At 38.5% G+C, this 22,243-nt stretch overlaps 1 long non-coding RNA gene across 2 annotated transcripts; it reads right to left on the bottom strand.

The window, feature by feature from the left end:
* Positions 1-483: 483 nt before the first annotated feature.
* Positions 484-12,631, bottom strand: LOC130541623 (uncharacterized). 2 transcript variants are annotated; one of them, XR_008955709.2, is made up of 3 exons: positions 12,023-12,631; positions 11,676-11,722; positions 484-1,303 (listed from the first exon to the last, which is right to left on the bottom strand). It is a non-coding gene; the product is annotated as an uncharacterized LOC130541623 (long non-coding RNA). The 2 variants fall into 2 exon arrangements; XR_008955710.2 differs by lacking the exon at positions 484-1,303 and adding an exon at positions 2,846-3,420.
* Between the last annotated feature and the right edge of the window lie 9,612 nt (positions 12,632-22,243).

Below are 22,243 nucleotides of genomic sequence, written 5' to 3'. Positions count from 1 at the left end.
AATTTGAAATGGTGTAATAATGGTGAGTAGTTAAATAGTGGTGCCTTCAGTGTACAGTAGTAGTCATCATTGACGTGACAGCAGCAGCAGCTGTGTTGTGAGAAGGAGGTATCTTGGGTCTCCCAGTCCTGTTCATAACACTGTCAAGTCATGGGATAGGGGAAAATACTTAACCACTCAGAGCTCATTTTCCACATTTGTGAATTAGGGATAACAATATCTACTGCACCACACATTGTTGGTATGAGGATTAAATGAAAGTATGTACATAAAGAGTCTGGCACATTATATGCTATCAACAAATGTTAGCTTCTTTACCCTTAATCCCCAAATCCATTTCTCATGCAAGTTAATATATTGAGAGATCAAGACCTGAATTTTTAATAAAATGCTGATACGAAGTTTCAAGAGACATTTAGCAGCTACTGTAATTTTTAGGAAGGCTTTTCTATGGCGGTCTGTACCAGGCATTCAGCCTGCAGAGACCCTGCATGAAGAGGGTTCTACTCAGGTAAGATTTCAGGAATGCTTCGGGAGAAGAGTTTCCTCCACCATTGGGTTTATTATAAGATGGTCAATCAAAAGTGTTGTTTTGAGTGAACCGTTCTAAAGTCTTAAGCAACTAGGTCTGAGACGCTATACTCTCAAGCTCAAATGGACAGAAAGAAGGCCTCACTCTGGTGTCTTTGATGGTCCACCAGTCCATTCTATTTAATAAATGCAATCCATTTTCAACAGAACAGACAGAGAGGTTTTCCTAAAACATAAACCAAGTTACCTCACACCTCTACTCAAAACTTTCCAGGGTTTCCTACTAGAATTTGTAAAGCTGCAGAGGCAGGGACTTTTTACTGTTTTGTTTTTCTTTTTTTTTTTTCATTGCTATAAACACAGTACATAGAACAGTGCCTGACAGAAAACAAGCCCTTAATACCTATTTATTCAATAAATACACACATGAGTAAAGAAATAAGTAAAGTATTCAAATTGAAAGACTTTCTGCATAGTATCCCTGGGTTCTGCTTGAATGTTGTCTTGCATGTTCTTCTAGGCTTTCTTGACTTCGAATCAAGGATTCTGAAAAGTTGTCACTTCCTCTCTGATGTTTGGATCCATAATCAGTGCAGACATCTCTCCCAAAAGACAGCTGGGCCTGAACATTGTGAACTCCTTTTAACTCCTCTCCCAGAGCAAAGAGTTGCTCCAGTTCAGCCCCCAAGTCAGGGTACAGACTCAGGGCCTCAGTGTTGGGGATGAGCAAGTCTAGGATACAATTAGTACTCTCAACCCATCAAAGATGCTCCTTTCACAGATGGAGGCAAACAAGGGTAAGTTAAATAGTCAATTATCTATAATGTTTTGCTCCTTTTTTATAAATAAGTTTACCCCAAGACTTTGAAGGTTACACTTAACTCTATTGAGTTGTTATAAGTTTGATCAGTCATTTCTCTCTTTGGATAAGATATCCTTGCAAGAGTAATGGCCTATCGGGAAACAATTTTCCTAAACCAAGTAATCTAGCAATAGAATTTTATAGGAACCAATTATGTTCCTGACAGCCAGCGCCCCTAAAATTACTGAATCAGTTAAAGTGTGCTTCAAACCTATAATGTTTAACCAACTCTCTACTTGTGACTAGAAAGCTAGACTTTTACACACCCACTGGCAGGCTGTGTGTGTGTATGAGAGAGAGAGAGAGAGAAAGAGCTCTGAACTGGCTTACCCATTAAGTCAGGAATTATGGATTCTCATTGGTTTGCCTTCAGATAGTTGAAAAATGATCTGACTAATATTAGCTCTAATCATTGCAACCAAGAAGTCTTAAACTCTACAAATGTATGTGGGTGAGTGATCCAGAATTGTTAAAAATAAATTTATTCTCTACAAAATATATAAGGAGAGTAGAAAGGCTACTAGAGTAAAGGATCAATGAATGAAGTAGACAAAAAGGAATTCAATGCCTTTGAAATTTAAAATGCACATATATCGCCTGAGAATCTTGTTAAAAACACAAGTGTTCATCCACCAGGCCTGAATTGGGACTGGGATTCTATACTTCTCACACTGTTACCTGGGCTGGAGTGCAATGGCACGATCTCGGCTCACTGCAACCTCCGCCTCCCGGGTTCAAGCAATTCTCCTGCCTCAGCCTCCCAAGTAGCTGGGATTACAGGTGCCCACCAACATGCCCAGCTATTTTTTTGTATTTTTTAGTGGAGACGGGGTTTCACTATCTTGGCCAGGCTGGTCTTGAACTCCTGACTTCATGATCTGCCCACTTCAGCCTCCCAAAGTGCTAGGATTACAGGCGTGAGTCACTGCACCTGGCCAAGATTCTACACTTCTAACAGGTTCCAGGAGATGCTGATGCTGCTGGGCCACAGACCACGCTTTGAGTAATAGCATTTTAGAACATGAGGACGCAAAAGGCCTAGTTTCACAAGTTGAGAAAGAAGCCATCTACACAATTTAGGTTAAGGCCAAAAGTGATTTTAGAAAGTGCATGAATCATTGTTAGTTCATTGTCATGACCATGATTGCACTGTAGGAATGAATAATTATTTGATTAGTGCGCTATAATTCAAGCTCCCTTCCTCTCACATGTGTGAATCATTGATACTTAGTCTGGGGTTGCTGCCTTGAGTCTTCACTACTTGAGTTCAAGAGCTACAGGATGAGTCTTTTCTCTTTTTTTCTCACTGCTTTTGTGGACACTGAGGGGATGAGTCTTTTCTTACACTATTTTCACGTTTACAGGAAAAAGAAACCGATGAGTATGCAGAAACACTGTATAGTTAAAACCGAGTGCCCCGAATGATTGACATAAATAGGGAGAAGCTGTGACTCATTGGAACAACAAAAGCTTTGTTAGAAGTTTGTCTGTGGACAGGATTTGAACTCGAGGAAAAGCTACAGAGTGTGATGAAGCCCCATAGGAAGGCCTGGAGAAGCTCTGCCCCACTTGCAGCCCTGCAGCTTGGTGCTAACTTGCCTCACACATCGAGTGCCAAGACCCATGCTGGGCCATTGTGATCATCCATGTCTCTCCCCCGGGCATGTTCAGCATCAGAGGCCATGCATTTGACAACAGGGAACAAAAGAAAGGAGACGATTATGTGAGAAAGCTCTGGTGAAAATACCAAATAAAACCACTGAAAAGAAGTTCTTTGGCTTGCTGAAAATTCAGTACTTGAATAAAATTCATTTAATTTTGAGCCTTCCCTACAGAGTTCTCTTGGCACGCCCTGTTGTGCTGCAGCAGAAAACAAGGCAAAGTCAGAGTTATTTTCCTCATCGCAGACTGAATAGAAGTAGAAGTTGGAATAAACATGAGTATATCCAGAAACAGCAAATTCACCCACCTACAGTAAGGAGAAGACTCATAGACCTTTGAATTTGGTGGCTTCAGGGGTTGAAGCTCTGCAATAACAAAATATGAATAGTGTGTTTAAATAACAACACATAAATACTATGACCCAACATACAGTTCTAGACACATTTATTTTGGTCATGGCATACCAAATAGAATACTAAATTGAAAAAAAATGACTTATTCTTTATTCAACAAGTGTTGAAATCAGTGTGGCTTGCCTGAATATTGCAGAATATTTCTATGGGCAGGGTAGACACTTTGTAATAGGTTGGGCTGGAGCCCTGTAAGTATTGGAATGAAATGGGTGGGGAAAATGAAGGACAAAGGAATGCAGTTATGGAAGAAAGTATAAAGAAACCAAGACAGAGGGCCAAGGATTTAACTTTAGGAAATTTTACACTTAGGGGCAGGTGGAGAGAGAAGAACCATGCAAGATCTAGAAAAGGAGTGGTTGGAAAAAACAGAGGAACCACTAGAATATATGGGCACAGAAGCCAAAACAAGAGAACCGCTCAAGAAAGGAAGAGAGGTGTCCAACAGCGTTAAATATTCAATAAAGCTGAAGAAGTATGAGCACTAATAAAGGTTGTCAGATTTCACAGTGGCTGGTCATTACCGTGAGTATGAGCTTAATTAGACCCAATGAAAATGAGATTAGAAAGGTACTATGGTTTGGATCTGTGCCCCAACCCAATCATGTCTAATTGTAATCCCCAGTGTTAGAGGTAGGGCATGGTGGGAGGTGGTTCGATCATGGGGGTGGTTCCTTCATGAATGGTTTAGCACCATCCCCTTGGTGCTGTTCTAGTGGCAGAGTTCTCATGAGATCTTTTGGTTTAAAAGTGTGTGGCACCTCCCCTCCAACCCCTCCTCCCACTCCACCCATGAGAAGGGCCTGCTTCCCCTTCACCTTCCACCATGATTTTAAGTTTCTGAGGCCTCCCCAGAAGCTGAGCAGATGTGCCATGCTTCCTCTACAGCCTGCAGAGCCATGAGCCAATTAAACCTCTTTTCTTTATGAATTACCCAGTCTCAGATATTTCTTTATAGCAATGCAAGAATAGACGAATGCCAAAGGGTTAAACTTAAAGGATGATTTGTTGGCGAGGAAATAGAGAAGTTTGGCTTTGTATGAAGGAAGATTAAGCAGAAACAATAAAATTAGGGGTTTTGAGAGCAGAATAGAGAGAATAGGTTTATGTCAACATGACACGGAGGGGATCCGTGCCAGGTGGCTTTGGTCTCCTCCTCACAGTAGATGGTGGCAGTGCCATTTCTGAGAGGAAAAAGTGGGATAGTGCTGTAGTGCTGAAACAGTTGGGAAATTATCAAGGGAGGAATACAAAGACTGCTGAGCAAAAACATAGGTAACCTTGGAGGTGGTATAATTTAGTACTGAAATCATCTTAAAAACATATTTTATTTTAAAATACTGTCAATTTCTTTATTACTTTAGTTTTAGCCCTCAAAGAATATCTTCAGAGAACAATGTTTACAGAAAACCCTTCCTAAACAAATTTATTATATTCATCTTTCTGTACATAGCTCTGCTCAGTCAGAATCAGAACAGTAAACATAGAAGAAGACATGGCAGGAAAGAGGCCTGAAGTTCTGCTCCAGCCAATGAGCCCATTCCTTGACTCAGTGAATATGCAACACTATAATTATCACTCCGAGTCATAACCCACTAGCTTCCCTACTCTACCCTTCAGAGGACAAAAAACACATAAAGATCCTACAATCCTCTTAGCATTACATAACCAACCAACAATAGATAAAAATTCCCAGCTCTCTTGTTTTGAGGCCCAGTCCTTGTCTGTAACTCAAGCATATCTCTCTTTTTAGCTGGAACTCTCAACAGAGACCTGAGTTCACTCAACATTTGATCTATTTGGCAACTGGTCCACTTAATAGTTAAATCTACTAGGATTTACCAAAGGGATGTGTCATCATTTTTAAATGTTTAGTCTATTCCATAGTTGTGCTACACAAAATAACTCTCAAAAAATGGTTCTATTGATTATTTTATGAAGTATACTTATTCCAAATGGACTCTCTGATTGCCAATTCTACATTGTCTTAGTCCATTTTGGCTGCTATAACAAAATACCATAAATTAGGTGGCTTATAAATAACAGAAATTTATTTCTCACAGTTCTAGAGAACTAGAACTTCAAGGACAAAGTAGAATCAGTGTCTCGTGAGGATCCTCTTTCTGGCTTACAAATGGTGCCTTCTTGCTGTGTCCTCCCCTGGTGGAAGGGGCAATGGGCTTTTCTGTAAGGGCACTAATCCCCTTCATGAGACTCCACTGCCATGACCTTATCACCTCTCAAAGACCCCATCTCTTAATACCAACACCTTTGGGGGTTAAGATTTCAACATATGAATTACGAAGAAGAGTGAACAGAAACTTTCAGATCAAAAGTATTCACTAGCTAATTCTTGGTTTTTCTTCATAGGTAAGTTACCTATGTGTTTATATTATCTTCATATAAAGATTTCCTCCTGCCCTGTAGTCGCTAAGATGTGTGTGTGTGTGTGTGTGTGTGTGTGTGTGTGTGTGTGTGTGTGTGTGTGAGAATTTTAGCTATCGTTGGTACTGGGCCACCAACACTCTTTTGCTTAGAATCCTTTGTGATAGGGTGTGGATTCATGCAATGTTTGACCTATTTAAAAGTATAGTCTAAATGAAACCATTATTTCTTTTGTATAAAGCTAGTTGCTGATAATGGGATTAAGCCTACAACTTTGGACTCATTACTGCCACATTCAAACTGTCTTAGTAACTCCCAGGGGGCATTATTACTCTGAAATACATTTGGTTATAACTCAGAATACAATCTCATAATAATATATCAGTATTGTTGGAATGCGAAATGCTCTAGCAGTATGTCATAAAGCAAGGATACAGGAGCAGGGATTACAAAACAGAGGGACATTTAAGCATGCACCAAATGTGTGCAATGGTAACCAACTAGAATGTTGGCTGCTTCTCATGAAGCTGAGGGTCAAAAACTGGCGGAGTAGTCCAAGGTAATTTATGCTGGTTGACTACTCAGAGCAAAGCAAGAAGGAGATACACAGGCAAGAAGGTAAGACAACAAGAGTTAGAGAAGCAGCAGGGAGAACCTCTTGCTGAGGTCAAGCTCCACCAGTGAAGCTCCTCCTAGGGAGAGGATCAGTTTTTGTTGCAAACCCAACACACTAGAAATTAATGGCGTAAAACAACATCCACTCATTATTTATCATGAGTCTATGGATCCACTGGGCAGTTATCTCTCATGACCTGGGTCAGGCTCCGCTAATCTCGGTTAAGCTCTCCTTATGTGTCTGTCTGTGATCAGCTGGTGTGTTGGTCAGGAGCTCTCTGGTCTTGGATGGCCTCACAGTGGAAGACTCAGTTTTTCTCCAGGTTGCTGTCTTATCCTTCCAGCAAATTGGCCTGGGCAAGTTATCACAGTGAGGTAAAGAAAAGAGGCAGAAATATTCAAGAGTTTCTTCAAGCCTTTGCTTGCATCTAATTTGCAATTGTCCCATCGACCAAAGCAAGTCATGTGGTTAAGCCCAGAGTCAGTGTGGGAAGGCACTACCAAAGAATGCTGGTGCAAACTGAAACCATTAACACAATCAATATTCCACAGGAAGGAGCTAATATCAGGGCACTGGTAGTTCAGAGCCAAATGATGAAGACAGGTAAATGCACATATATTCAGATAAAGGATAGTTTGGGACCTGATGCATGGAAAGAAAGTATTTAGCTCATAAATACTTGTTCACTTGCTCAAAAGTAATTAAAGAAATAAAGACCATTCAAATCCTGGCTGCACATTTCTACCTGCTAAGGTTTAAAAATGCAACGTGAGACATTTAGGCTAGATATAAAGAAAATCTTGCTGACAATGAGAGTTGTTAAACACTGGAATGGATTACTAAAGGAAACTGTAATTTTCTTTTCTTTCCAAGTACTTAAAATCAGACTGGCTACCTAGTTATCTGGTGTGTGTTCTTGGACAGAAGCAAAAAGATGAACTAATTGACCTTTCAGTTTCCCTCCAGACCTATTATTGTCATGCTGAACCTATTCACCCAGTGGAAGAAAGAGTTTAACAGCCTGCCTTTTATTCCTACCACTTAACACACATTTATTACAGGCCCTCTCTGTGCTTGGCACTTTGCTTGGTGTTAGGGATGTAATCCCAACCTTCAAGGAGATCATAGTCTTTGGTCAAAAGGTGGAGCAAAAAATGCCCTGTCTACATTAGTGTTAACACGTAGGGGTGATAGAAGATACTATTTAAAACAGTCAATGTCTTCAAAGGACAAAGGATACTGTGAAAGGAAAATGTTCTTACCCTGGGTCTCTGCCTATCTTTTGTGCTGGCCAGAGAAGCAGAAGACTCTTTTGTTCAACTGAGCCCATTGATGGGTTTGAGACAGACCAAAGGGCTTAGGGCAGAGTTATAGGTTAGGGGCTGGAGAGAGCAGAGTTCCGTGCATAATCAAGTGTGAATTTCTGGCTCTCTGGAAAACCTTAGTGAGAATAGGGGAGAATTAGAGATGAAATTGGAAAGACAAGAATACAGGCATTATATGGGACAATTTAGCCAGTGAGAAATCCTTTGTTTTGTGGTGGCTAAAGGATATTTAAGAATTGAACAATCTACATTTTTAAAATTCTAACAAAAGGGATTTCTATTCAAACAAGATGACTAGTGTAGACTAGGTCTCCTTGCTTCTCCCTGCTAAGTACAATGATAAACCCTGGATAGAAGGCAGGAGAAAATCAAAGGAGAAGTGGTAAGAGGAAGGCAAACTGATTTGGGACCTCAAGAGGACTGAAGAGTTATATTGTGAACAACACAACCTCAGGGTATCTTGCAACCCGTGCATAACAGAAGGCAACCCAGGCCTAGCATTTCCCACTCCCAAAACACGACAGAAGGTGGCCCAGGTACCTAACAACATTGGAATCTAATGGAAGTTCTGCACACAATATCCCAGGAGCCAGGCAGAACCACAAGGACGGAGCCGAAGCCCCAGGGCTAATAGGTGCCAAGGTAAGTTCTCCCTTCCTGTGGTTCTTCTCTCTTCCACCTAGAGACACTGTCTGGTGGGGGCATCAGGCACTGTCAAGGAGGCCTCCACCACAGCACCCAGCCGAGGAAGCTCTCTTTGTCTCCCTAGGCCAGAGGTGTCATTCCCTCACCTAGAGACAATGTGAGGCAATGTGAGGTGACAGTCCTGGTGGCCTTCCTTCAGCCACCTTAAGCAGTGCCAGCTGGGAGCTGTACTCCAGCAGCCTACCTTCAAGATGGCTGAAGGATGCTCTTCAGACAGAAATGCAATAAAAATGAAGGTTGTGTTTGTTTGTTTGTTTTTAGACGGAGTCCCACTTTGTCACCCAGGCTGGAGTTCAGTGGTGCAATCTTGGCTCACTGCAACCTCCGCCTCCCAGAGCGATTCTCCTGCCTCAACCTCCTGAGTAGCTGGGATTACAGGCATGCACCACCACACCCAGCTAATTTTTGTATTTTTAGTAGAGACGGGGTTTCACCATGTTGGCCAGGCTGGTCTCGAACTCCTGACCTCAAGTGATGCGCCACCGCCTCAGCTTCCCAAAATGCTGGGATTATAGGCATGAGCCACTGTGCCCAGCCAAATTAAGGTATTTCTGAGCATTAAGAAAGAAGAAAACACAGTGAGGAATGGAATACCATAGGCTGTCCTCATGAGCTTCCTAACATCCATGCTATGATTGAAACAAAAATTATAACCCCATCTAATACTTAAGGCAATGATATTTAAAAATGGGAAAGGTAGAGGGTAAATGGGCGTAAAGCTTCCACACTTAACTTGTAAGTGCAACACGTTGATGCTAGTAGTCTGTGATAAATCATAGATGTAAATTTTCATACCCAGAGCAACCACTAAGAAAACTATACAGAGTGATGCACTCAAAAGTCCCAGAGATGCTGCCGGAGGGCTTAGGTGGGTCTACAGATGCCAGTGAGACCCCAGCCCTAGCTGGTTCTTGACACCATTATAACAAAGAATTCAGAGAGGAGTCAGAATGAAATGAAAAGACAAGGAGCTCCGACTGCAAAGTGAAAGTATGCACTCAAGGGCGGGGCTGCAGGCGTACTCACGACAGAATCATGCACGATGGAGTTTGGGTTACTAATGTTATAGGCTCTTCTAATTAGGGGATAGAATAATCTGGAGATTTTCTAGGAAAAAGGCAGAAATTTCTGAGAACTAAGGGCCCACCCATTTTTACGCTAAATATGGCCATGCTTGAATCTGTCATGGCAATGGTGGGTGTGTGATTTAGTATGGTAATGAGCATATAATTAGGACTGTGGTAGGGCATGGATAAAATCCAATGCCTTGTTGGACCCAGCTGGTGTCAGCCAGCCTAGCCTCTTTCCTGTTTGTTAGGGTCTTAGCCCAGGCTCGCCCTTATCCTTATAGCTAATTTTTAACAGTTCCTTTCTTGCTGTTGTGAAATTGTTCCTTGATATTTTTCCGTTTTTCCTGTGGCCACCCAGCGTTCCTATTTTATGGATATTTCTTTAATTAGGGGGTGCAGTAATCACTAGGTATTCTGGAAAAGGAGGGGATTTCAGGGACCCCTCCCCCAGTTACCACCCACCTTCTCCCTCATTTCGGTTTACCTGGAACAGTCATGGACAAGTCACCTTGACCAGAGTTTTGGCCATTTTCTTTCCCTTGTTTTGGATTTTCTGCTATTGTGTGGTTTCTTTGCCTGATTCTTGTTTTAGTTGTTGTTTGGGGTTTTTCCATCCCCCTGAAACCACTCAGTGCTATTCCTATCTCAAAAATGCATCAAGGTAGAATTTTTTTTTAAATGTTCAATAACCCAGAGGAAGGGAAGAAAAAAGAAAGAATAAGAACAGAGGAAACAAACAGAAATCAAAAAAATAAAATGTCAGACTTAAGCACTAACATGTCAAAAATTAGTTTAAGGATGAATGGTTTAAATACAACAATTAAAAGGCAGAAATTGGCAAAGTGGATAAAATTAAAAATGACCCAACTATATACTGTTCACAATAAATATACCTAAAATTTAAAGACATAAGTAGGTTGAAAGTAAATGGATGGAAAAAAATAAATCATGAAATGTTATTTAAAACAAAAACAGGAGTGGATATATTAATGTCAGACAAGGTAGATTTAAGAGCAAGGAAAATTATATAGTCAAAGACATTACATTATGATAAAAGGACAAATGCATCAAGAAGACATAATGATCCCAAACATTAATACAGTAAACAACAAAACATCTAAATTCATGAAACAAAATTGATAGAACTGAAAAGAGAAATAGACAAATCCACAATTATAGTTGGGGCCATCAACACCTCCCTCTCAGCAGTTAATAGAACTACTAGAGAGCAAATCAACAAGGCTGTAGAATACCTAAACAACACAATCTAATTGGCCTGTTTAGAGCACCCCACCCAAAAACACACATCTTTTTATGTGCCAATGGAATGTTCACTAAGATAGACCACACCTTGAGCTACAAAAGTTCCACAAACATATAAAAATTATACTGAGTATATTCTCTAATCATCATAGAATCAAGCTAAAAATCAACACCAAAAATAAATTATGGAAAAATCTCTAAACATTGGGCACATGCCTGTAGTCCCAGCTACTCAGGAGGCTGAGGCAGGAGGATCATTTGAGCCTAGGAGTTCAGGGCCAGTACGAGCAACATAGTAAGACCCTGTCTCTTAAAAAAAAAAAATTGTTTCGGTTAGGCACTATGACTCACGCCTGTAATCCCAGCACTTTAAGAGGCCAGGGCAGGTGGATTGCTTGAATTCAGATGTTCAAGATCAGCCTGGGCAACATGGCAAAATCCCCTCTCTACAAAAAATACAAAAAATTAGCCAGGTGTAGTGGTGCACACCTGTGGTCCCAGCTACTCGGGAGGCTGAGGTAGGAGGATCATTTGAGCCCAGGAGGTGGAGCTTACAGTGAACCAAGGTCATGCCACTGGCACTCCAACCTGGGCAACAAAGTGAGCCCCAGTCTCAATAAATAAGTAAATAAATAGAAAAAAATTTTTAATAAATTGTTTTAAATAAAAAATATTAAAACACTTGGAATTTAACACTATAAATAATTTATGGGTCAAAGAGGAAGTATCAAATAAAAATTTTAAAAACACATAAAACTAAATGAAAATGAAAATACAATATTTCAAAATATGTGGTATGCACCTAACACAGTAAAGAGAGGAAAATTTATAGCACTAAATACTTACGTGAGAAAAGAGGAAGATCTCAAGTCAGTAAGTTGCACCTCTAGAAACTAGGGGAAAAAAAGTGAAATAAACTCAAATCCAGCAGAAAGAAAGAAATCATAAAGATAAGGCAAAAAGTCAGTGAAATTGGAAAGAGGAAAACAATAAAACAAAAAGCTTGTTCTTAAAAAAAATTAATAAATCTCTAGCAAAATTGACAAAAATAAGAAAAGAGAAGACAAAAATCTCCAATATTAAGAATGAAATAGGAGATAACAATACAGACACTATACTTATTAAAAAGATATTAGGAAAATACTGCAGAACAATATACTTCTGAAAAAGTATAAATCTGAAAGAGCCAATACTTCAAGATGGATCCCGAGTGGCTAACTGGATATAAACTCAAAATAGACTTAAGCAGCCATTTGCTGATTGGAGGTCACACAAATACTCTGAGTTCCCTCCAAAATTCAACCTTTTTATCACTGGAACTTTCAGAGCTCACCTGAACCAACCAATCAGAACTTAGCTGCATTGACCAATCAGCACTAATCAAGTTTCAATCCTTCATTTGCGTAAATCGACCTGATTGGGAACCTGGGTTGGGACTTTATAAATACATGAGCCTTTCCTTTGTTCTCTGGAATGCTCCTTTGTTTTATACTAAAGGCTGCTTCTCCCTCATTTGCAAACTGTTCACTGGAATAAAATCTCTTCCCTCCAAATTCCTTTTCAGAAAACTTTTGTTCACGTACTCATAAATTCAACAGCTTAGAAGACATGGGACTATTCCTCAAAAACCACAAACTACCAACTCAATCAAATAAAAGAGATAGCCATATTATAGTGCTATAAACCATTAGAGAAATGGAATTTGCAACTGAAAAGCATCCAGTAAAGAAATCCTCCGGCCCAGATTGGTTCACAGGAGAATTCTTACAAATATTAAAAGAATGAATACAAAGTTTATACAATCTCTTCCAGAAAATAAAAGAGTAGGGAACATTTCCCAATGAATATTGTTACTATGATACCGAAAACAAAGATAATACACACACAAAAAAAGAAATTTACAGACTAGTATCTCTTAAAACCTACATGCAAAAATTCTCAACAAAATAACAAATCAGACACTAAAGTGGATAAGAATTATAGGTTATATCTAATTAGAATTTATTTCAGTTATGTGAGGCAGTTCAACATTTGATAATCAACATAATCTACCATAGTAACAGATTAAAGAAGAAAATTTGTATGATCATATCAATCACGCAGAAAAAGTATTTTTTTTAAAAAGTCAAAAACTCATTTATGATTTTAAAAAAACTTTAAGTAATTTAGGGAAAATAAAAGGCAAACTAATTCAGAAATAGGCCCAACAGACATGCTCAGATGCTTTTCGACAAAGGTGCAAAATCAATTCATGGAGGACAGCTAATGTTTTTAACAAATAGTGATGGAGCAATTGACCATCTATAAGAAAAGAAAGAAAGAAAGAACTTCAACCTAGAACTCACACTTCATATAAAATTTATTTTAAAATTAACCACAGACTTAAATGTAAACCATAGATTTACAAATCTTTTAGAATAAAACACAGGAGAAAATACATATCTACGCTATAAGGCTAGGCAAAATTTCTTTGACTCAAAAAAACAGAATATTCAACTATCTATAACCCAGTAATTGTACTCTTTGGCATTTACCCCAGAGAAATGAAGACATATTTACAAAAAAATATGTACATAAATCTTTATAAAACTTTATTAATAAAATTTAAAAACTGTTAGCAGCTCAGATGTTTTTCAGCAGGGAATAGTTCAATAAACTTTGGTACACCCATACCACTGAATGCTAGGCAAAATTTCTTTGACTCAAAAAAACAGAATATTCAACTATCTATAACCCAGTAACTGGACTCTTTGGCATTTACCCCAGAGAAATGAAGACATATTGACAAAAAATATGTACATAAATCTTTATAAAACTTTATTAATAAAATTTTAAAAACTGTTAGCAGCTCAGATGTTTTTCAGTAGGGAATAGTTCAATAAACTTTGGTACACCCATACCATTGAATGCTACTCAATAATACCAAGGAACAAACTATTGATACATACAGCAGCTTGGATGAATCTCTAGGAAATTAGGCTGAGTGAAAAAAGCTATTCCTCAATGGTTATATCATGTTTGAGTCTATTTACGTAACATTCTTGAAATGACAAAATTATAGAAATGGAACAACAGATTAGTGATTCTTGGAGAGTAGGAATAGAAGATAGGGTAGGAAGTCATGTGGCTACAAAAGAGTTTGTCCTGGCATCCTGTGGTGATGACAGTGTTCTAAATCTTGACTTTGTCAATTTGATTATCCTGGTTGCAAGACAGTATTACAATTTCACAAGATGATGACACTGGAGGAAAACTGAGTAAAGTTTGGGATCTCACAGGATTATTTCTTACAACTGAATGAATCTAAAAATTATGTCAAAATTTCAAGTTTAATTTTAAAAAATCTAATAAGAAATGAACAGAGTCAAAAACACAGAAGATTTAAAATCTACTAAAAGGCATAAAATAAGACAAACACATTGCAAGCCACTCTGGTTTTGCACAGTAAGACACAATCATAAAATATTATTTTCCCTAACATTTAATAAATTCAATGTGATCCAAATGAAACTACAAATGAGATCTTGGGGATGATGGAACCAGACAAGCTGATTCTAAAAGAGACCAATTTAGCCATATGTGTTAAATTAAACATCCAAATACCTGTGAATCCAAAAAACATTCACTTATAAAAATTTATCCAGGGCTGGGTGCAGTGGTTCATCCCTGTAATCCCAGAACTTTCAGAGGCCGTGGTGGAAGGATCACTTGAGCCCAGGAGAGAATGGCGTGAACCAGAGAGGCGGAGCTTGCAGTGAGCAGAGATGGTGCCACTGCACTCCAGCCTGGGCAGCAGAGTGAGACTCCCTCTCAAAAAAAAAAAAAAAAAAAAAATAGCAACAAACTGGAAACATCTTGAATATCTGTAAAGAGCTGGCTGGTTAATAAATTATAGTACATCTGATTCTATTAATAGTTGGTGTTTGAAAACAAAAAGAAAAAAGAAATAATAAATTACTGAAAGTCTCATACAATGAAATATTATTATGCAGCTACTCAAAGTATAAAACAGGTCTTTAAATACTGATATCAGATTACTCAAAAATATTTTTTCATATAAAATGCAAAGTGGTACAAAATATTAAGTATAGTGTGATATCATTTTGTTTACAAAGAAGGATTGAGACATATACATTTAAAAATATTATAGGAGAATACAAATTATTAACCGTAGTCACCTCAGAGCAGGCTAATTGGTGATCTCATGTAAGAATATTTTTTGCATACAAGAGTACCCTTCCATGCTGTTGAAAATTTTTAACACATGTACTAATTAGGTTTTTTTAAAAAATTTTATGCAAAACAAACTGAAGGAAAACCAACTTTGGTTTATAAATGGCAAGGATTTTCTAATGTACAATTTCATGTTGTTTACAATTGTTGAACAGTGATGGGCCCTCTCACTAAGGAAACTTCATGCAATCAACCTGCATTAATGTTGCTCTAGGGTGAAAAGAGTATCAAAAAAACCAATTGCTGACCAAACCCTTTGTGTCAACACCAGGATTGAGATGTAGGGACAGCCTCAAGGTGAAGAATGAAGAATACTTCATCAGATGCACAAACAGAGCCAAAGGATCATGAAAATATAAGCTCCGGCCTCGCCATCCCAGAGAGTCACAGAACTCTGGATGAGGGCATTGGACTTCTACAAGGCCAATGCATGGTAGTACAAACTAATTTCACTTCAATCTCATACAGCAGCATTCCTTAGCTGACCACTAGGTTACAGCATCCTGACCTACATCTTGGCCTATGCCACTGTCATCCATAAGACAGGTTTGACCGACTAGACCCAAATTACAGAGTTTCAAAAACTTTCTATGATAATGCCCATTGACATGTTTTATTATTTTAATTACTTAATTTTATTTCTAAATTATGATTTTAAAAATAATGTTCCTTAGATACAAGATACTTAAAAGCACCTGGACCATTATTTGCAAACATCTACAGCCATTTTCAAATTCAGAAAGGGATTTCCCCATGAGCTGAACCATTAATGACAAATTCTGTTCCCTCTCTCAAGACAGTAGCAGTGGGTGAGACAGATGACTCGGAGCTTTCATACATTAAGATTTTCCCCATTAGCTATTTATAGGGAGATCTTTTAAAAATGTATATGCTTAAAAGTTTAAAGTGTGCTACTCAGGATGTTACATTGACAAATGAATATGCTGTAGATTACTCAGTTCTTTCACTTCAGATTTAATTTTATTGCCAAAGGTAACAGAAAATGTATAGTGTTTCAAGTTCCTGGTTCAAACTTAAGTAAAAAGAGAAATTCTTTCTAGGTAAAAGATATTAGTGTTCAAAAATCCTTAAATAAAAAGGTTTTTTTTCCTTTTCCCCTGAAAAATACAACGGTATCAAAAAATATACTTGTTAAGGATGATTCAGACCTAGCAAAGGAGTGATATTTAGAGAAACAGAAAGAATATTTAAATGGGAGACATGATAAGAAAAACACCAAAAAAAAAAACTGCTTGATATGGGGCCCATTCATTATCCTTGTTTCCTGGTCTCTTTTTCAAGTGGCCAAAAATAGTGGGAAAAAAAATGCCACTTTTAGAAGGGGCAAAATAGTGAAGAAACTATAATAGTGGGTGCCATACTGGATCCTATCTACCCCATTATTAAGTGAAATTCATCTGATTTCTGCAGCTAGTTAAGGTGTGTAAATCTGTACACTGAGCTAGTGTGGGGTTCTCTATATAATCAACTGACTCAGTTGTTAAATCATCCTGGTCGAAGGACTTCCAGCCTATACGTGGCTAATAGTATGAAAAAACATACTAGGTCTTGCAGTTCCATGAACCAGCAGCCTTGGGATCCACTCCATTTTCTGGAAGCCAAGAGCACAATATACCACTTGGCCCTCAACCAGAAAAGCCAAAACTTCTGGCCAATGCAGCAATTTATTTTGAGTGACAGCCATCTTCTTGTTCCATGTTTACATTCCTGTACCAAAATAGATGCAGGAGACAACTGGGAATAATCCTTCAACTATTGTGGGTCATATTGTTTAATTACTCCAAGAACAAAATGCCCTGTGTGACTTACATTTGGCATGGAAATACTTTACCTAATAAGACTGGCTGTTCACCATACAGTCTTGTTTTGAAACTATGGTACTATAGTATGGAGATTTTGTTTTGTAAAAAACAAGTAGTTGTCTGAGAGTAATAGAGGAAGGTGCCAATGTCAGCTAACACTGAGTGACCTTGGGCAAGTCACCTTGTATGTCTTCATTTCCTCATCTATACAATGAAGGCCATGGACTAGAATTATTTCTAAGCTCTATACAATAGAAAATATGCATTTTAAGTAGAAGTCAAACATTTTAAAATATATTTTTTGAAAAGAGTAGTACATTGACTAAAGATTGTTGCCTTTGGAAATATTTTTTTACATTAAATACTTCGCAAAAATAATTTTTGTAAAAAAAAGAGAGACATCAGCCAGGCACGGTGGCTCACGCCTATAAATCCCAGCACTTTGGGAGACTGAGGCAGGCAGATCACCTGAGATCAGGAGTTCGAGACCAGCCTGACCAATGTGGAGAAACCCCATCTCTACTAAAAATACAAAATTAGCTGGGTGTAGTGACACACTCCTGTAATCCCAGGAGCCTCAGGAGGCTGAGGCAGGAGAATCGCTTGAACCCGGGAGGCGGAGGTTGCAGTGAACCGAGATTGCGCCATTGCACTCTAGCCTGGTCAACAAGAGTGAAACTCCATCTAAAAAAAAAAAAAAAAGAGAGAGATATCTATAATTTTTTCTAAAGGATTTTGCATTATTAAAATTAAGGAAGATAGCAAGACTTTAAGTGTCTCTGAATAATGACTATCTTTAAGAATTTTTTAAAATTATCCAGTCTTCAAACAAGGTGACAATAATTTATTTCAGAAATATCTTCAGATGTTGTATCAGAAGACATAACACCGTGAAAAGTCTTTTGTCAACTATAAGGCAATACAAAGTGTAAATATCACCATGATTATTTCTTGTGTTAGAAAAGTTCACATATGCTGTCACTGAGTTCTTAGGTTGATGTATGTCTCTTCATTTTAAGTGACAATAAAATCTAGATGTTAAATTCAAACACATTTCGAAGATGAACAATTCATATGGATATTCTTCCTCTTTACTTTTAGAAAATTTGGTAGATCTAGATATTATCTAAGATTATTCAATGGTGTTATTCAAACACAATACTGGTACTGATTTTAACTGAAGAAGCTATCCATTGTCACTCATGTAGCTCTGGATGAATGAGTTTTAATTTGACCCTCAGGAGTCAGTCTAGCCAAATAATAACAATGAAAATGCATGAGAACAGCAATTTCAACCTGGTTATTTCACAGACAAGCTTATTTTATGCATCAATAGCAAATAAATCAAGAAATTGGATGGACTTGCTGAATGTCTTTCACTGCCCTAAGTAAATCCATCTAGCTAGCTTAACAAGCAGTTCTGAAGATTGGAGTGTAAGCAGAGAAGAAATATTGATTGATTGCTTTATTTAGAGTAGAACTGTAACACCACCTATGCAAGGAATTTAGCATATATAGCCAGGCAGTACCATCTTGTTGCTATACACTTAACTGCAAGATAGATTAGACATTGGTGTGTGGAGTCTGATCCCATAACTTTAAGCCCTCTCTAATAGCAAAACATCTCCTACTAAAGGCATTAACTTTTGGGAGATGCAAGTGACTGCTGGCTGGCATATTACATTTCCATAATGCCACACCACTGGGTAACTGAGCATCTGAGGGAATGTCAAAATTCACATGTACGACTGAGCTGTTTCAATCAACCTTGTAAACATTTTAAAGAGGAAGAACATCTAACATCAAGAAACCAAGTTCCAAATTTATGCTTCATTTTGGAGGCTTGGATATTGTAATGTGCATATAACAAAGTACCCTCTAGAACAACCTTCTGCTTCCCTATCAGCAATTCTTCCTCTTACTGCTGTAATTTTTATTTCCCAAATAGTAATAATACTAATAAACCTGAGCCCATAATCTGAGACCTAATAGACATCTTCCTGAGACCAGGAACATAGCATTAAAAAACAAGGAAATACTTGTATTAGCAATAGAACTGCCCTGGTAGAGAACTAGTGGAAGTTGTCATTGCAGAATCAGCCATGTTTTAACAATTCCAGGTCTACGCAAAACTGCAGAAAACATTTACCATCCTCATGAATTTCTAGACTAGCCTACAAGATCATCCAGACCAGGTTTCCATACAATATTTCTCCGGGAACTCTTCATCCACTTTAAAGCCTCACTTGACCAACTTCCAGCTGGCACTCAACTCATGGGCACTTGCAATGTGACCCACCCCTGGCACCAGTGATTTCAACACACTGCTCATGCTCCAAGCACCATTCCTCACATGTACATTGTTGTTTTTTTGTTTTTGTTTTTTTGATATGGAGTCTTTCTCTGTCACTCCGGCTGGAGTGCAGTGGTGCAATCTTGGCTCACTGCAACCTCTGCCTCGCAGGTTCAAGTAATTCTCTTCCTCAGCCTCCCGAGTAGCTGGGATTACAGGTGCCCGCCACCACACCTGGCTAATTTTTATATTTTTAGTAGAGACGAGGTTTCACCATCTTGGCAAGACTGGTCTTGAACTCCTGACCTCGTGATCCACCCGCCTCAGCCTCCCAAAGTGCTGAGATTACAGGCGTGAGCCCCCACGCCCAGCCATATATACATTGTTGATGCAGACACTTCTCAGTGAATTTCCGATTTGGGAGAAGAACTTTAAACGGAGAGAATTAAAAATGTAAGCAATTGGACCAGGCATGGTGGCTCATGCCTGTAATCGCAGCACTTTGGGAGGCCAAGATAGATGGATTTCTTGAGCCCAGGATTTCAAGACCAGCCTGGGTAACAAAGTGAAAGAAATTGTTTTTCTTCAAAAAAAATTTTAAATATTAGCCAGGCTTGGTGGTGCATGCCTGTAGCCCCAGCAACTAGGGAGGCTGAAGCGAGAGGATCCCTTGAGCCCAGGAGTTTGAGGCTGTAGAGAGTTATGATCCGACCATTGCACTCCAGCCTGGTTAATGAAGGAAAACCTTGCCTCAAACAAACAAACAAACAAACAAAAATTAAGAGATTGGTTACCTAATGCTGAAAAAACAAATTGTCCTAAATAATACAGTAATTCTTGGTATTCAGAGAGGACCAAATTCTAATCTACAAATTCATAAACAGCACTATAGATTATAAATTATTCTATATAGTGGAGTGAATTTTAGCTGCAAAAATAAACTCAAATGGCTTTTTCAGTCCCTTTAAAGAAAACTACTTTGACTATAAGAACAAGTGAAGACAAGCAAAGTAGTATTCAGGTTTAGGGTGGCCAGCTAGACTCACTCCCAAGCAAGGTTACCTGCCCTGCACAGCACTCTTACTGAGGATGGAATTCAAACTGCTCCTCTAGAAAAATGACACATTACTACAGATCTCAGGTTTTAAGAAAAGTCACTTGTAAATGTGGCTGGTCAAATTTATTTTATTACTGTGCAAAACCTTACGGGCATTTTTTTACTGAAAAAGTTGTCCATTTTCACAAATAATTTGATCTAATCAGTTGTGATGTGATTCAGAAGTAGGATCGTTGGTTATATTTGAAACAAAAATCAAGGGAAAGTATTTGTGTTACAATCCAATTAAGAATAGCACCTTGATAACTTCAAAAAATATGGGTGTAATTATTTGTAAGGTCTTAATTTACAAGTATCTGGCTCCAATGTCCTTCAGAGACCTCTCCTAGGAGACCGATGCTTGTCTACCTCTCACTCTGTAGTAACAGTGCCACTGCAAGCCCATCACTGGATGCCTTCTTTAAACACAATTTCCACACTGAAGGACTGCAGAAACAGGTAGCACGTTCTCCTCCTGATTTTTACAGCTTTCACTCACTTGCAGTGATATCAAAGAATGTGAAAACTATTTTCCTGGCTATTTAGTAGAGGTCGGGTACATCTCCTAGCTCGGTGAGACTCTGCCTTTCCTCTGTGTTCTCGTGGTTCCCTCCACCTTCATCTTGGCACGTAACCCACTGATCTTATCTGGGTGTCATGTCGCTAGACTAGCAGCTCCTCAAGAACAGGGCTTTCTGTTGTTCATCTTCACGTCCCCAACCTCAAGCAATAGTTCATGTCACACAGAAGGTCACACAGCTTGAGTTTACTATTTAAGCTGAATAATGAAGCAACCAGGCATTTGACTCAGTTAACTTTCTAACAACTTATGGTCTCCCACATTTTTTCTCATTGGAAGCCCTAGGAAGCATAACCAACCCCTTGGCAGCAGCTCATAAGATTTTTTTTATCTCATGTGACAGGAAAAAAAGCCACTATAGAAGGTTTGAGTAGGCAGCTAGCACAGCTCTACCCAGCAATGCCTAAGGGCAATCTAAATGCATCTCTGTAAGACACGGAAATGGGAACAGTTTATCACCTAGTAAAAAAACAGAAAAATGAGCACAATTACTCTGGTTTCTTACAGTACAGTATGAAAAGAAATTGAATAAATACCTATGATGCCAAAATTACTAGGCTTCATACCTGAAATGATTGAGTGAAAAGTAAGAGCCTCAGAAAAGGTTTTTCTAAAATGGGCCTGTTTAAGTAGCTTGTTTCCTCAAGCAAAACTACAAATTTTGATTTATAAAGTGTAAGTAGTTGTGGCAGCACCACTGAAAAGGCTATTTATACTCTTCCAGGCAGGAATCTGATAAGACCAGCTGGTTATTTTTCTAGAGAGAATGCTGTATCCAACATGCTGGGCTTGCATAGTTACTACTTTTCTCCCATTATTAAGGTTCTCTCCCCAAGTGAAAAGGAAAGAAAATTCAATTCTCGTAAGCTTTCCTTCTTCCCATGTCAGAGAAGAAATATTTAGAAGGTTGCACAAAGCTCATGTGCCGAGAGTTGAGCAGCAACAACGTGAGAAATCAAAGTCTCCATCCCTCCCAACGGTCATGGGGGTGTTGGGTTTAGCTCAAAGCGTCACACTCTCAGTACTTTTAACCCATGATTTCTGTCTTCTGCCACAGATAAGGACAGACTCTCTGTGTCTGTTCTAGATTTCTCTAACAGTGTTTCTGTTCCTATTTGGATTGCCAACTCTTCTCACAGAATGTCATAGGTTCATTTTCAAGGCCAAAGAGAAGCATAAGCTGCTTACAGTATAGGGTGATATTGATAATTAAATAATTTTCCCCATTTCACACTCCCACTCTTTTTTACATATTTTGCAGTTCCTATAAAGGACCAATAAAGCATTTTTAGTTATTAAACCATATTTCATAAATAAAAAAACAAATGGTTTTAAAGTCTATTCTGAAGTTGGCAGGAACAAAACAATAAAAGTCCATTTTAGTAGCAA

Source organism: Pan paniscus, chromosome 5 (genome assembly GCF_029289425.2).
Source record: "Pan paniscus chromosome 5, NHGRI_mPanPan1-v2.0_pri, whole genome shotgun sequence".
NCBI classification, from domain to species: Eukaryota; Metazoa; Chordata; class Mammalia; order Primates; family Hominidae; genus Pan; species Pan paniscus.
This window is presented reverse-complemented; position numbering and strand designations above follow the sequence as displayed.